Genomic DNA, 17,673 nt, shown 5'->3' on the forward strand with positions numbered 1-17,673 from the left:
CTTAGCCATTCTGACTGGTGTGAGGTGGAATCTCAAGGTTGTTTTGATTTGCATTTCCCTGATGATTAAGGATGTTGAACATTTTTTCAGGTGCTTCTCAGCCATTTGGTATTCCTCAGTTGAGAATTCTTTATTTAGCTTCCTGCCCAATTTTAAAATAGGGTTATTTGAATTTCTGGAGTCCAGCTTCTTGAGCTCTTTGTATATGTTGGATATTAGTCCCCTATCCGATTTGGGATTGGTAAAAATCCTTTCCCAATCTGTTGGTGGCCTTTTTGTCTTATTGTCAGTGTCTTTTGCCTTAGAGAAGCTTTGCAATTTTATAAGGTCCCATTTGTCAATTCTTGATCTTACAGCACAAGCCATTGCTGTTCTGTTTAGGAATTTTTCCCCTGTGCCCATATCTTTGAGGCTTTTCCCCTCTTTCTCCTCTATAAGTTTCAGTGTCTCTGGTTTTATGTGGAGTTCCTTGATCCACTTAGACTTGAGCTTTGTACAAGGAGATAAGAATGGATCAATTCGAATTCTTCTACATGATAACTGCCAGTTGTGCCAGCACCATTTGTTGAAAATGCTGTCATTTTTCCACTGGGTGGTTTTAGCTTCCTGGTCAAAGATCAAGTGACCATAGGTGTGTGGGTTCATTTCTGAGTCTTCAATTCTATTCCATTGATCTACTTCTCTGTTGTTGTACCAGTACCATGCAGTTTTTATCACAATTGTTCTGTAGTACAGCTTAAGATCAGGCATGGCGATTCCACCAGAGGTTCTTTTATTGTTGAGAATAGTTTTTGCTATCCTAGGTTTTTTATTATTCCAGATGAGTTTGCAAATTGCCCTTTCTAACTCAGTGAAGAATTGAGTTGGAATTTTGATGGGGATTGTATTGAATCTGTAGATTGCTTTCAGCAAGATAGCCATTTTGACTATATTAATCCTGCCAATCCATGAGCATGAGAGATCTTTCAATCTTCTAAGATCTTCTTTAATTTCTTTCTTCAGAGACTTGAAGTTCTTATCATACAGATCTTTTACTTCCTTAGTTAGAGTCACAGCAAGGTATTTTATATTATTTGTGACTGTTGTGAAGGGTGTTGTTTCCCTAATTTCTTTCTCAGCCTGTTTATCCTTTGTGTAGAGAAAGGTCATTGATTTGTTTGAGTTAATTTTATATCCAGCTACTGCACTGAAGCTGTTTATCAGGTTTAGGGGTTATCTGTTGGAATTTTTGGGGTCACTTACATATACTATCATATCATCTGCAAATAGTGATATTTTCACTTCTTCCTTTCCTATTTGTATCCCTTTGATCTCCTTTTGTTGTTGAATTGCTCTGGCCTAGGACTTCAAGTACTATATTGAATAGGTAGGGAGAAAGTGGGCAGCCTTGTCTAGTCCCTGATTTTAATGGGATTGCTTCGGGTTTCTCTCCATTTAATTTGATGTTGGCTACTGGTTTGCTGTATAATGCTTTTATCATGTTTAGGTATGGGCCTTGAATTCCTTATCTTTCCAGGACTTTTATCATGAAGGGCTGTTGGATTTTGTCAAATGTTTTCTCAGCATCTAAGGAGATGATCATGTGGTTTTTGTCTTTGAGTTTGTTTATATAGTGGATTACGTTGATGGATTTCCGTATATTAAACCATCCTTGCATCCCTGGGATGAAGCCTACTTTATCATGATGGATGGTCATTTTGATATGTTCTTGGATTCGGTTTGCAAGAATTTTATTGAGTATTTTTGCATTGATATTCATAAGGGAAACTGGTATGAAGTATTCTTTCTTTGTTGAATCTTTGTGTGGTTTAGGTATCAGAGTAATTGTGGCTTCATAGAATGAAGTGGGTAGAGTACCCACTGTTTCTATTCTGTTTCTATTTTGTGGAATAATTTCAGGAGAGTTGGAATTAGGTCTTCTTTGAAGGTCTGATAGAACTGTGCACTAAACCCATCTGGTCCTGGGCTTTTTTTGGTTGGGAGACTATTGATGACTGCTTCTATTTCTTTAGGGGAAAAAGGACTGTTTAGATTGTTAATCTGATCCTGATTTAACTTTGCTACCTGGTATCTGTCTAGGAAGTTGTCCATTTCATCCAGGTATTCTAGTTTTGTTGAGTATAGCCTTTTGTAGTAGGATCTGATGATGTTTTGGATTTCTGCAGGTTCTGTTGTTATGTTCTCCTTTTTCATTTCTGATTTTGTTAATTAGGATACTGTCCCTGTGCCCTCTAGCTAGTCTGGCTAAGGGTTTATCTATCTTGTTGATTTTCTCAAAGAACCAGCTCCTAGTTTGGTTGATTCTTTGAATAGTTCTTATTGTTTCCACTTGGTTGATTTCAGCCTTGAGTTTGATTATTTCCTGCCATCTACTCCTCATGAGTGAATTTGCTTCCTTTAGAGCTAGAGCTTCTAGGTGTCCTATAAGCCTGCTAGTGTATGCTCTCTCTAGTTTCTTTCTGAAGGCACTCAGGGCTATGAGTTTTCCTTACGGGACTGCCATCATTGTGTCACATAAGTTTGGGTATGTTGTGCCTTCATTTTGATTAAACTCTAAAACGTCTTTAATTTCTTTCTTTATTTCATCCTTGACCAAGGAATCATTGAGTAGAGTGTTGTTCAGTTTCCACATGAATGTTGGCTTTCTATTATTTATTTTGTTATTGAATATCAGCCTTAGTCCGTGGTGATCAGATAGGATACATAGGATAATTTCAATATTTTTGCTTCTGTGTAGGCCTGTTTTGTGACCAATTATATGGTCAATTTTGGAGGAGGTACCATGTGGTGTTAAGAAGAAGGTATATCCTTTTGTTTTAGGATAAAATGTTTTGTAGATATCTGTTAAATCCATTTGTTTCATAACTTCTGTTAGTGTCCATGTATCTCCATTTAGTTTCTGTTTCCAGGATCTGCCCATTGGTGAGAGAGGGGTGTTGAAGTCTTTTACTATTATTGTGTGAGGTACAATGTGTGCTTTGAGCTTTACTAAAGTTTCTTTAATGAATGTGACTGCCCTTGTATTAGGAGCATAGATATTCAGAATTGAAAGTTCATCTTGGTAGATTTTATGTTTGATGAGTATGAAGTGCCCCTCCTTGTCTTTTTTTGATAACTTTGGGTTGGAAGTAAATTTTATTTGATATTAGAATGGCTACTCCAGCTTTGTTTCTTTGGACAATTTGCTTTGGAAATTTTTTTTCCAGCCTTTCACTTTGAGGTAGTGTCTGTCTTTTTCCCTGGGGTGGGTTTCCTGTAAAAAGCATAATGTTGGGTCCTGTTTACCTTTTAGTCTATGTCTTTTTATTGAGGAATTGAGTCCATTGGTATTAAGGAAAATTAAAGAAATGTAATTGTTGCTTCCTGTTATTTTTGTTGTTAATGTTTGGATTCTGTTCTTGCGACTGTCTTCTTTTAGGTTTGTTGAAAGATTACTTTCTTGCTTTTTCTAGGTTGTAGTTTCCATCCTTGTGTTGGTATTTTCCCTTTATTATCCTTTGAAGGTCTGGATTCGTGGAAAGATACTGTGTGAATTTGGTTTTATCATGGAATACTTTGGTTTCTCCATCTATGGTAATTGAGAGTTTTGCTGGATATATTAGCCTGGGATGGTATTTGTATTCGCTTAGGGTCTGTAGAACATTTGTCCAGTATCTTCTGGCTTTCATAGTCTCTGGTGAGAAGTCTAGTGTAATTCTAATAGACCTGCCTTTATATGTTACTTGACCTTTTTCCCTTACTGCTTTTAATAGCCCATCTTTACTTAGTGCATTTGTTGTTCTGATTATTATGTGTTGGGAGGAATTTCTTTTCTGGTCAGTCTATTTGGAGTTCTGTAGGCTTCTTGTATGTTCATGGGCATCTCTTTCTTTAGTTTTGGGAAGTTTTCTTCTATAATTTTGTTGAAGATATTTGCTGGTCCTTTAAGTTGAAAATCTTCATTCTCATCTACTCCTATTATCCGTAGGTTTGTTCTTCTCATTGTGTCCTGGATTTCTTGGATCTTTTGAGTTAGGATCTTTTTGCATTTTTCATTTTCTTTGATTGCTGTGCCCATGTTCTCTATGGAATCTTCTGTACCTGAGATTCTCTCTTCTATCTCTTGTATTCTGTTGCTGATGCTTGCATCTATGGTTCCAGATTTTTTCCTAGGATTTGTATCTCCAGAGTTGTCTCACTTTGGGTTTTCTTTATTGTTTCTACTTCCCTTTTTAGGTCTTGGATGGTTTTGTTCAATTCCATTATCTGTTTTGTTATGTTTTCCTGTAATTCTTTAAGAACTTTTACCTCTTTAGCAGTGTTCTTCTGTATTTCTTTAAGTGATTTATTAATGTCCTCTACCAGCATGAGATATGATTTTAAATCTGAGTCTTGCTTTTTGGGTGTTTTGGGGTATCCAGGACTGGCTGAGGTGGGAGTACTGGGTTCTGATGATGGTGAGTGGACTTGGTTTCTGTTAGTAAGATCCTTACGTTTGCCTTTCACCACCTGGTAATCTCTGGCGTTAGTTGTTAGAGTTGTCTCTGGTTGGAGCTTGTTCCTCCTGTGATTCTGTTATAATCCTCTTATTTCACCCTTGTAAGGGATAGGTTTGCCATCCTGAGCCTGTAGACATGACCCTTCCCAGCACTTTCATATTATATAAGATAGTGTGTTACAAAAGCTACAAGGGTATTGCTAACCTAAGAACAAGGAAGGACAATGTTACATGCTCCTTGTTTTAATAATTTGCTCATTAGAAAAGCTATCCACGAAATGTGCTTGACGTATAAGATTACAGTGCGCTTTTTTTTTTCTTCTTCAATACTGAGCAGCCCTAACTCATGTAAGCCACTGTGGCTGCTTGAATGATGGTTTTGGGATTCCATGTGTTCTGGCAGTTTCAGGTCACATTGGGTGAGATTTGACATGCGCTTATCATGCCCAAGGTAATAAAGTTAACAAAATGGGGTCACCATGGCACTTTCTTGTGAAAATTAATCTCAAAAGTTATATTCATATATTTATCTCTTCTAGGTAGCTGGCTTTTACATTTTGATTTTTAGATTACTTAGCATAACTTTAATTTTTGAGACAATATGAGTTGGTGCTATTTTTTCAAAGTAGAATTTTTTTCAGACGTAATCACAGCATAAACTGAGCCATAGATGTGACTTCTGGAATCTGTATATGACAATAAATAATCTTGATATTTTTCTTTCTACATTTTGGAAACTTAAAGAGTCTTGCACATTATCTACATGGAAGATGAAATATCAAAATTGCTATGAACATAAGCATTAGAACGCAGAGTTTGATGCCTAGGAAGATGTGTTCAGTTCCCAGCACCTACATGTTGGCTCACAGTACCTTCTCTGGCCTCCTTGAGTACCAGGCATACATGTACACATACATATGTGCATGCAGAACACTTATATGCATAAAATAAAAATAGATAATTCTTTAGGAATCTAAGATTCACTGTTAACTAAATAACTGGAGGAAATAATTTCATCCTAAGGTTCAACTTCTCTTTCCATCAAATTATGTATACTAGGACCTGCCTCAAGCAGTGTTTCTGGGAAAATACTGTGAGAAAGTGGAGATGGTACCTAGTAATGTCAGATATCACCATCATCACTACACCATCGTCATCTTCAACAATATATTCCAAGGTCTTAAAACTGGGCTAGATGATGCTGTCTCTGAATATGCCCTGGTTATAGGTAAAACTGAATAAATATACCTGTGGGCAAAATTGTATATGGTAAACTAAAAGCATGTGGTTACTGGAGTCTTTCTATGAAATCACTTCTGTGGGGTTAAACTAGGGGTGATTTTGGAGACCTGGCCTCAGAGTGTGACTGCATTATCAAGTACTAAAATCTATAGACCTTCCAGATCTTAACTTCAGACAAAATTGAATTACTCACCTCTGTGGGAGTCATTTGCTCCAAAACGCCAAAAACATTTGTCCAGAACTTTCAAGACTTTGCCAGGCGACATCACTAAGGACACTTGGTTCTTTTTCTCTTTTTAGCTCTGTTTTGATGAATTTGGCCAATAATTTTTATTTTACTTTATTCAGTGAACTATCTTATTTATTTTGTTGTAGTATCTTTTAAGAATTATTTTTTATTTTTTTAATTATTTGTATGTGAATGTGTTGAGCTGTATGCCCATGAGTGCAGGTATTATTGAATTGCCTGCAGCTAGAGTTCTAGGTGGTTGTTAGCCATCTGGCATGAGTGCTGGGAACCAAAATATGATCTTCTGTAAGCAGGCACTCTTAATTTCTGAGCCACCTCTTCTGCCTCTGTTCTAGCATCTTTATATTTGGACAGAAGTACACAGAGCAGAAGCGTACACCATATATGTACTTCAGTGAACTGTGCACAAATGAGACTCTTTCATCTACTAAGTGTTTGCTCAATGTCTGGTATGTGTAAAACAGCATGCTACTGATGTGATCTCTGACTTCAAAGATTTAGGTTCTATTAAGGATGTGGAGGAAACACAAGCAAATACAATTTAAAAATAAACCAAGCCAGGTGTGGTGGCGTACGCCTTTAATCCCAGCACTTAGGAGGCAGAGGCAGGCGAATTTCTGAGTTTGAGGCCAGCCTGGTCTACAGAGTGAGTTCCAGGACAGCTAGTGCTACACAGAGAAACCCTGCCTCAAAAAACAAAAACAAAACAACAAAACAAAACAAAAAAGCCAAAATAACACAACACCAGAACTTCCCCTATAGAGACTTACTTTCTTTCTCTTTCTTTCTTTCTTTCTTTCTTTCTTTCTTTCTTTCTTTCTTTCTTTCTTTCTTTCTTTCTTTCTTCCTTCCTTCCTCTCTCTCTCTCTCTCTCTCTCTCTCTCTCTCTCTCTCTCTCTCTTTTCTTTCTTTCCTTCTTCTTCTTCTTCTTCTTCTTCTTCTTCTTCTTCTTCTTCTTCTTCTTCTTCTTCTTCTTCTTCTTCTTCTTCTTTTTTAACAAGACAGAGTTTCTCTGTGTAGCCCTGGCTGTCCTGGAACATACTCTATAGACCAGGCTGGCCTTGAACTCAGAGATCCGCCTGCCTCTGCCTCCCGAGTGCTGGGATTAAAGGTATGTGCCACCACGCCCGGCTGAGATTTCTTTCTTTAGATTTTTTTAGCTGAATCAAGTAACCATGTATTATTCATGGAAACGGTTTGGGGAAGTGTCTTCTAAGAACATCGAACACTTCTCATACATTTGTTTATTCCTTTAACATTTTATGTCCAAAGTAAGTTTCTTATTGTTAAAATCACAACATAATTACATTGATTGTTTAGGGAAATGATTGGATAATAGAGAACACAATATAATTCACTCTGAAGTTGATAAGCTGATGCCATCACTTAGAATAATGTCATAAAAGGGAGCAGAGGAAACCTACTTGAGTGTGTGCCATTGATGTGTTCATGCCAAGTCAAGGACCCTAGCCTTAGACCCATGGGAAAATGGCAAAGCCTTCCCCATGTGATGCTCAGAGAAATGGCAAAGACTTCCTCTGGTCCATGTGCAGATGTTTGATGGAGTGTAGAAAATGTTCACCATAGCGGTCGCCTCCAGGAATGTTCCCTTAGAAAAACTCCTCCTACTGAGATTAGCTAACCCATCTCTTTGTTCTGCTGAATAACCCTGCCTCTATGTTTATCTATATGTAACAGCCCTGTTTCCATGTTTATTTGTATGTAATAACCCTGCCTCCATGTTTATCTGTATGTAATAACTCTGCCTCCATATTTATCTGTATATAATAACCCTGCCTCCATGTTTATCTGTATGTAATAACTTTGCCTCTTTTATTAGCTGAAGCAGTAACTTTGACTCCCTGTTCAACTGTATAAAATAAACACAGTGAGCTTTTTGGAGAGAGAAAGGGCTGTGGTTTTCCTATCAGAGAATCGGATCAACCAAACCTTAGCTATTTCTGTGTATCTATATGTTTGTCTTCTCTTCATTCTCTTACCACCCCAGTCAGGTCCAAGTCCCTGGAGCCTTACAAAAATATGACACACAATAATGTAAACTGTCACTAGAATAGACCTTGATGATTAGTATTTAAATACATACAGAGTTTTGAATGACACACCAGTTGCCCATACGTGTGTTTAAAAGTCTTTCATTCCATTCAGAATTCTGCCATTTCTTAGCAAACCCCTGGGTCTTACTCCCCTCCTGGTTTAAGATATCACTGAAATATCTTGTATAATTACTTCCATACCTTTCATTAGTATTATATACTACTTTTTTTTATATCCAGTAACTCACCAACTCTCTTCAAATGACCTGTAATCAAAGTTGAGTTCAGTTCTGATTGTGGGTGATCCTATATTTTTCTATAGCACTGTATAAAATCTGAGTTTACACTTGCAAAGAAGTCAGCATCTTCTATGATAATGCATAGAGTTTTGCCACAATTCCAGAGAGGAAACAATCCATACTAAAAATCACAAGAAATGTGATCTTATGCCCACCCATAAATCCTACCTGTGAGTCACAGTCCTTTTGTTTCCCTGCACTTCATAGATCACGGTAATGAACGGACAGAAATCAGTTTACTTTACGAGGGATTAGCATTGTGGAGAATTTGAGGGAAACAGACCCTTTATATGAGAAAAAGCTGTCACCTCAAGGATACCAGTCAAATCTAAAAGGAGGTTATACGGGAAAAGGCTTCATTTTAAAGGAGATGTCACCTAACCTGCTGCTGAGGCACCTTGCCCCAGAGCAGACCCACGGTTCTTGTTGGGGAACACAGCTGGCTGAAAGCAGTTCCAACATTGCAGACTCAGGCATGGAGGGGAGCTGCAGCTTTAAGAAGGCATGCTTTCCCTCAGGCTGTGCAGAGCCACTGGGCTGGATGTGAATGGGAGTTTTGTATGAAGGTTGTGGTTGAGCCAGGACCACTTGGTAATCAGGGCAGCGAGTCCCCATTAATCCTTAGGAATATACTTTACATACAGCTCCTCACTCTTCTTTCAAAGTGAAAGTATAAGAAAAACTCTCCAAGCTTATCCTGCTTTGATCTCACTTTAAGTTCAGTGCTGAGAGCAAGGGGATCCACAGCACTATCTCCTTTCATATATGGTAATTAGCGCTGTTCTCTGGGCGGCTGCAGTGATATCCTGTGCTGCTGGGAAGGGGGATCAGAGCAATTGTTTGCTGTGTTGGTGACTATGATGTTGCCATGGGAAAGCTCAGGACTTCAGGAGAGTTTGTGTTTTGTTGGGCGACATGCCAAGCTTCTGTGACTTATTCCAGCACCATGAGTGAGCTGAGGGAGTGCACAGAACAGCAGGCTATGTTGCCACAAAGGGCAGGATGGCTCTCATCTCAAGGCCCAAGGAAGAATGGTTGTTTGCTTTATTTAGGCTCAGGAGTTATCGACAGATCCAGCATTTTGGTAATCTATGAGTTTAGTCCTTTAGTTTTGAAGGAGAACCAAGTCAATTCCTCATGTTCACATACACTAAGAAGCAAAACTATGTACATATAAAGAACTCTGGAAAAGTAAAGTTATACTTACAAATAAAGAACTCTGGTAAGGAATGCCATCTGTCAGATAACCACTCCACCCATAACTGCTGCCTGATCTCCAGCCTCAGAAAAAGCACTCGTTCACAGTATCAACTGCTTTAGTATGAAAAAATTAATTCGATCAAGACAGTTTCTTTCAAATCGAGTCTAGACTGGCTTTCCTGGACCTCTGCTGATCCAGGATAGTTGGACATTTGAACCTTAGATTTAACCCAGAACCTGATCTAGCCCAATCTAGCCTGGATGATGAACTATCACTGAAAGCGAGAGGTGCTGTTGTTGTTATTGTTGTTGTTGTTTTATGTGAAAATTTAATATCTAAATTTACATAAAAAGAAAATTTTGGAGCTTTTCGAGCTATGTTGCCTTTTCAGATAACAAAGCCTTCATCTTAGCAGTAGTTTTCGCAGGCCTTCATGTCCATATCAAGTCTCCATTGTGTTCTATGCCTGTAGAATTTGCCTAGAAGGTCTCTTGGAGCCCAGTCTTTGAAGAGTTTTCATCCATTCCAGAGAACTCTGGAAAAAGTGAGAAGTTCACAGTTTTTGTTTTTAACCTCAAACAGATATCAACATCCCTTCAACACTGTGGGCTATGGAGTGCAGGATCAGTGCAAAACTTCAAGGAAAGGTCTCCGTTTTCTCCAGAATGTACTTAAAGTGACAGACTTAGAGAATCTGAGAGGCATGTTCAATGTGCTAAAATATTGGGGCAAGTCTTCCTAGGGACCCTTAAGGTTCACTTAGTGGGAGCACCTCCTTTACTGCTTGGGACTGCCTGCCACAGTGTTTGTTGCTTTGTCGGTTCATTTGGTTGCCAGGTTGGCTATTTACTTTCACCCAGTTTGACCTATGAGGGACAGATTTTGCCTAGAGACAGATGTTTTCATCTCCCTTAACTTTCAGGGACTGAATTTCCAAGTTCTGGTAATATTCAGAAGAGTTAATCATGAAAGTTGTGGAAACTTTTCCTAGGAGGCAAAATGTCCCCTTTGTGGATTAGATAACTGCCTAGCGACTTACAGATGACCCAGGGCCCTTGTGAAGTGGACCATCCATTGGTGGAATTTTTTTTTAAACAGACTTCTCCCATTTAGTAAAATTTCAAGTTTATTTTATACAGGATAAATATTGTTTGTCATTATCATTAGAAGTTAAATAGAACTTTGGCAATGAGACAGCTTAGGTTCAGGGTTAAAGTCAGTCCCCATACTTATATACACACATGTATGGGCTATGGCATCAGCAGCAGCCTGCACCAGGCTGTCTGTCCATGTACTGTTGCTGAACCTGGGCTGACATGTCATCACCTCTCTACATAGATGTACAAAACTGTGGGTTTTGTAGATATACAACAACTCTACCCTCAGTTATGGCATTGTAGAATCTTTTTAGTACTCCCAAGCCCCCCGCACTCTCCCTGTTCATGCCTCTTTGCCCTCTAACTTTTGGCAACTTCTGATATTTTCATTGTCCCCATGTTATTTTAAAATGCAATGGCTCTAATTTAAGAGTATTATACAAAATTGCTTCTGAATGGATGGAAGTGGTCTCCTTTGGCCAAAGACCTTGTTTTTGTATCAAGAAGTTGTTACAAATGGTACAACCCCGCTTCCCTCTCTGTAAATGAGAATTTCTTGACGGAACTGTAACTTTCAGGACTTTGGAATTTGTAACAAGCGGTTGACTCAGTAGCTTCTTAAGTAGAAGCAAAAACAGCCTGATGTGTAACAGTGCGCAGAGCACAGAGCACAGAGCACAGAGCACAGAGCACAGAGCACAGAGCACAGAGCACAGAGCAGTCGGCTGCTGCTGCTTCTTTTTTCCTTTGAGGATCCTTGAGTTCCTTTATCCTGGGGAGAGCCGCCTCTCACTTGCTAAGTCCGCCTCAGCCCATTTGCCTTTTAACTATTGCAACTCTTCCAAGCTGACCTCTCTGCTCCATCTGCCTTCCACATTTTTTGCCAGTTAAGTTTCTAAAATATAACTCTTTGTATTATGTCTCTGCTTAAAATCTTTCAATGGCTGCCCATAGTGGACATTCAGAACTTCCTATATAACCCAGGAACTCGTGGATCCCAGTGTCAGAAAACTCTATAGCGTTTTTCTAGAAATGTAGGTGTAATGAAAGTCAACCTGACTTATCATTCTGAGGGGCAAGAGGGAATGTTGAACCCCAGCACAGAAAAAACTTCTATAAAGTTAATGCATAAACAAACCACCATTTAGGGAAACAACCCAGATGCCTGTTGCCTGTGGAAGGTATGAGCCATAAGCTCCATTCTCTCAAGCAGAGTCAGGAAACGTTAGCAGCAGAATGTCAAAACTACATGAACAGTCAATGTTTACCAGGCATCTGATTTTTTTAAAGAGCCCTTGAATTCATTAAAGGTTGGCAGAGTCTGTCTAGAAAGCATTTTGGCAATATCTTTCAAGAGCTATAATAATATCTGTGGCCTTTGCCTCAGTAACTTCACTTCTGGGAATCTTTCAGAGAAAAGAATCCAAAATATGGAAAAAGTGATATGTGTGAAAATAATAAGCATTGTGGAGCTGCTTATAATAATAGGCAAGTGAGCCTTACATGCTGTGGGAGAAGATGAACTGGCAGCCACACATACAAGGTGGAATGTATGTTCTCTGATGGTGTGTATCCATGTTTTAGTTGGTTACAACTTAGAGGTACAGACTTTGGCAGATGAGAGAAAGAATTAATTACAAGGACATGATGGGGAGAACTGAACAGTCTAAATAATCAATTGTAGAGAAAGGGAGGATGAAGGCCATGGCTGCCTGTTCTGAGAGACGCTGCCTCGGGGCACCTCCAGGGGAAAGTGCTCACTTGATAGTCAGCACAGGAAGCCACACTGAATGACAGTTACACACCAGAGTGGGCTCCTCTCTGGAAATTAGGGACATGTAGATGCTGATCAGGGAAGAACATCAGATGTACAACCCATGGTAGGATGAGTTCTGTCTTCTCTTTGTTATTCACAGTCAATATGGGCACATGGAGAAACTGTTACTGCACTAGACAACACCATGAGCTGACAGCATCAGAACAGATCCATACCCTACCTGGATAAAAAGGGCTTAGTAATAAAAATACCTCATGGGGCTATTATAAGGATTGAATGAGGAAGCACATGAGAAAGTACATGCATATTTCCTTGTACAGACCACTAAAGGTACTTTTTAAACCTAAATAAAGGCTGCAAGGTAAAAGGAATGGGGTTACAATGGCTTTTTGATGTTTGTAGCCAACAAGGACTTGCAAAGTTATACATGTTGGCAGGTGGTAATAATTGTAAAAATGTGTGAATCGTAGCTGCACTTAGATTTTCTCTGACAGAGTTATTAATCTGTGTAAGTAGAAGTGTTAGCACCCAAGTGTATTATCTAAGCGGGAGTCCAAGAAACATGATTCACAAAGGGACTGGATAATTTGTCCCACTTTTGATTCAGTCCTACATCCTCTGCTATAGTGTGTAAGCTGTAAATCAATTTAGAGCACTTACAATATGCATCATGTAAGAACCAGTTGGATAAACACACATTCATAAGGAACACTTGTTATATATGTATCCCTATAAAATGCCGGGAATAATCCTGAGTAGTATTGTGTTTGTTCAAGTCAATTCACCACAGATCATCCAAGTCCCAAGAGGAGTTCTGCTTTAACACATCTATCAACAGCCTCAAGGAAGTCACTCACAGAGCTGGGACAAGGGGGGGAGGGGCAGGCACATTGGGTAAACATGCGAAGAAGCCCTCTTTCTCTGGCCCCATGCTACTCTGTGGGCTCCCAATTTCAAGTCCTTTCTGCCCCACCCACTTTCTCTACTGTTCCAATCTTGTTGACAAAAAGCAAATTGTAGGTGTAATAATAGAAGAGAAACATTTGTTTTCTTACTAGGAAAGTGAGTGCTTTATTTGTTTATGGACTTTTGAACTGTGAACTTGCTGTGTAAGAGGCTACTCTCAGGCTTGTGACAATGCCCTGATTCTGCCTCCATGGTCTGGAATTTCAGGTGTCCACCACCTAGTTGGCAGTTCATAATTGATGTGTGAGTTACTTGTTTCTATTATTATTTATATTTGCCAGCCAACTATAAGTATACAGGGATCCTACCCCCCCACACACACACACCACACACACACACCTTTAATCAGTTGATATTAAAATCCATTATGCAAAGAGGTTCATTGAAAAGCATAAAGATAGTTATAATAAATATTAACAATTATGAGTGTTGGCCAGAAATGAGCTAAGCAGTTGAACATTATATCTTCAAAATAATCTGATAGAGTGACTATTTGTTCCCATTGTACAGATAAGGAAACTGAGGCTTAGTGGTTTCAATAAGATGTCCAAAATCCCAGTGGCAACAACTGATCTAAGAACTAAGTCAAGCCTGACACCGCTGTCGATGTTTTCCACTGAGTCTATGAAAATGTCCTGCTGGACTTTTAGCAGTCATCACCGGCCCTCTTCCTGTCTGACTCAATAGTCAAAGCCTCTGGGGTCGTGAACCCTCTTATGATGTCACCTGATACAGAGATCCTCCCTTTCTCCAGTCTCTTATCTTGCTTTTGCTGACTTCCCTTCCAGCCTTTGCGCTGTGTGCACTAAAACTCTTTCCATTGTAAATAAATGTTCTCACACCCTGTTCCGTGGTCTGCTTCACCTCCAGGCTCCAGTGCAATGGTGATTCCCTATGAAGAACATAGCTTTCCTTCCATTGCTCTCAAAGAAAATAGTGAACTGGAAACAGAATTAGGAACTGGTATTTATCTTAACCTAGCCCCAAACTGCATATCCCATCCTCTCCTTCACTCTCTGAATTCATATCTGTGTGTTGAGACCCTCTGACAAAAGGAAGGCAGCAATTTCTTAAGTAAGGCAGTCCCTGGGACAGTCTCAGCTGATTGGATGACTCCCCTGGGAGCCTGGAATGGTGGCAAGGAGCTTCAAGATAGATTCCTCAAAGGTATATGGTAGACTTCAGAGTTTGATTGCCATGTATTTATGTGTCTGACTGTCTATGTGCCAGTGTGTTTGTGTGTATATGCATGTGTGTGTATGTTTGTGTTTGTGTGTGTGTGTGTATATATATATGTGTGTGCTGTGTGTATGTGTGTGGGTGAATATATGCATATGTATGTATGGGTATGTGTGTTGTGTGTGTATGTTTATCTGTGTGTATCTGTGGGTATGTGTGGATATGTGTGGTGATATGAGTAGGTATGGGCCTCATAGATTCATGTACTCGGATGATCATACAGAGTAGCACTATTAGGAGGTGTGGCCTTGTTGGAGGAAGTGTGTCACTGCAGGGGGCATACTTTGAAGTCTCATATGCTCAAGTTCCATCCAGTATGGATCACAGTCTCCACTGTCTCCTCTGCCTGCTGATCAACACATAGAATTCTCAGCCCCTTCTCCAGCATCATGTCTGCCCAAGTGCTACCTACCATGTCAACGGACTAAACCTCTGAAAATGTAAACCAGCCCTAATGATAAGCTTTCCTTTATAAGAGTTGCTGTGGTCATGGTGTCTCTTCACAACAATAAAAACCCTAAATAAGATGCTATGTATATATGTTTGTGGTGTGTGTTTGTGTGTGTGTTTCTCTGTGTGTATGTGTGTACATGTATTGTGTGTATATGTACATGTGTGCACATATGCACACATATGGACAACAGCCCTCCACCTCAGGTGTCTTCTTCCCAAATCCTTTTCTACCTTGTTATTTAAAGCAGGTTTTGGTATAGATACTTGTGTCATACCCAGTTTTTCTATGGGCATGCTAGTTGTCTTCATGGCAAGTATGCTACCCACTGAGCCACCTCCCAGCCCCTGGGTTGCTCATTAACACACCCTGCAGTGCCAGTGCCAGTGCCAGTGCCAGTGCCAGTGCCATCAGCCTCTCCCCGGTGCATTTAGCAGGGCATTTCTGGCATCGCCTCCAGGCCCACTACTTGGATCCAGCCTCTCACAGCCCACTTCTGACATCAAAGCCAAAACAAGAGAGAAAGGGCATTAAGAAGCCAGGGAACAGAAGTAGGTTGATGTGGATATCATTTTCTAATTGTTTTGGGCTTCGCCAGACTTTCTTATAACCTCGCAAGCTGCCTGCACCCCCATGCCATCCATGAAATGTGCAGTTGCAGCTCCCTTGCTTTGGTGACCTTTGTCCTAGCTATCATGTTTGTGTCCCTTCACACTTTCCCATCTTGCCTAGGCCTTTCTTCTTCCCAACTTTGGCCATCTTCAGCCCAGATAAACACTGCCAAAAGAAATCCTTACAACATTCAACCTACGATCTCCTCGTCCACAGTCATAGCATCACCTCAAGGTGCCCAGTGCTCAAAGGCCCAGTCCGATATTCTAGTATTTCATCTCTCTCTGCTTTTGTCTGTCTGTCCATCTTTCTTCCTTCCTTCCTTTCTTCCTTTTTTGTTTCTTTTCTTTGTTGTAATTTTGAACTAGGGTCTCACTGTGTTCTCCAGAAGCCCCTGTTCCTCCATTATAGACATCACCCATCTTAACTTCATGTAATTTTTCATTCTTCCCTTCTCTTCTTAGCAGTAAATCCCGTTTTCCCCAGACCTGAAAACTAGCAGAGGAATTGCCTTTCCTTGCACTTTCCCTTGCACTTTTCTGAACCAGCGTCAGCTTGTGTTCTGGTGAGCAATGAAGTGTCAGGCCAGTGGAATCCTCTAAAAGTTGCACAGAAATAAGGCACATGGCTAAAGACACAGAGATTAGACTAGCAGGACAAATGGGTATTATCTGAACACACCAAATATAAAAAAAAAAAAAAACCCAAACATTTTAGGAAAATAAAACCCACAGGACATGGTGACACATGCCTTTAATCTCAACAATTAGGAGGCACAGATCTCTGAGTTCTAGGCCAGCCTGGTTTACAAAGTTTCCGGATACCCAAAACTATACAGTGAGACTCTACTTCAAAATCGCAAAAGAAAGAAAGAAGGAAAGAAGGAGAGAAAGAGAAAGAAAGGAATAAAGAAAGGAAAAGCCTTATTGTTTGTACAATTATTAATGTACAAATTGGCAATAATAGAGAAAATTTGAAACATTTATCTTCCTTTCTTTCAGCATCACTGTTTCCATGTATACAAGCATTCCAGAGAAGTAGAAAATTCTTTACAAATGATTTTTAGGATCTAAAAATAGAGGGAAGAGGTTTTTTTTTTCTTAATCATCATCTTATAACCACTAACAAAACAGCTAATTTAGGCAAAGCCATGAATTGTATTACAGGGTTTTGTTTGTCTATTATCTTTCCATGAACGTAGGGACTCACACACACTAGGCAAGTGCTCTACCATCGAGCTTTGTCCCATCAATCATCAGGGAATTAATCCAGGAGATGAAACCTTATACATTTGGCTTCAGAGGCTGGCTTGAAACTTGTTACATAGTTGAGGATGGCATTGAACTTCTAATTCTCCCGTCTCTGCCTCCCCAATAACTTGGGTCACAAGTTTGTGTCACCATGCTCAGTTTATAAGTGCTGGGATCAAACCCAGAGCTTCATGCATGATAGGCAAACATGGCAAGTCAAGCTACAATCCCAGGCCTAAGTTAAATTGATTGAAAACACCTGTAGAGTTTTTATTCTCCCCATCTTCCCTTCTCTAGTCTGGGTCCAACCCAGCCTCAAGCTTTGCCCTAAATACTCAAGTCAGCAGCTAACTGCGCCTGTCATGTGTACAGACACTGTGTGTACCACTCTCTGTAGACACTCGCTGCTTTGAGTGGTCAGCAGGGAGCCACAGTGAGGATTCAGACTATATCATGACTCTTGGGCACTGAGTGTCTGAGCAAATGAGGCGTTGTATCTACTTTGCCTCAGTTTTCCCATTTGTCAAGTGAATATGATTCAGTGTCCTTTGATTGTTCAAGGACTGACTGGCTTATCTTGGCTCTTTCCTTGGCACCAACCCAAGGCACTTTTCTCCGTTTTCTGAGATGCAGCAGTCAGTAGGTTTCCTGCATGAACTGTCCTCAAACATCATTTGGAATTTAACAACTAATCTGCCTTCCATGGTAATTTTATTCTCACTTTGCAGCTGCCCTGCGAACGTCCCTGGAAATTAAGC

At 39.9% G+C, this 17,673-nt stretch overlaps 1 protein-coding gene and 1 long non-coding RNA gene across 3 annotated transcripts in view; both read left to right on the forward strand.

Annotated features, from left to right (window-relative positions):
* Maml2 (mastermind like transcriptional coactivator 2) overlaps positions 1 to 17,673 on the forward strand; it is a 412,973-nt gene that overhangs the window by 119,825 nt on the left and 275,475 nt on the right.
* Phxr4 (per-hexamer repeat gene 4) lies at positions 14,976 to 16,366 on the forward strand. Its single transcript, NR_028271.1, has one exon. It is a non-coding gene; the product is annotated as a per-hexamer repeat gene 4 (long non-coding RNA).

This window comes from Mus musculus, chromosome 9, assembly GCF_000001635.26.
Source record: "Mus musculus strain C57BL/6J chromosome 9, GRCm38.p6 C57BL/6J".
Lineage (NCBI taxonomy): Eukaryota > Metazoa > Chordata > Mammalia > Rodentia > Muridae > Mus > Mus musculus.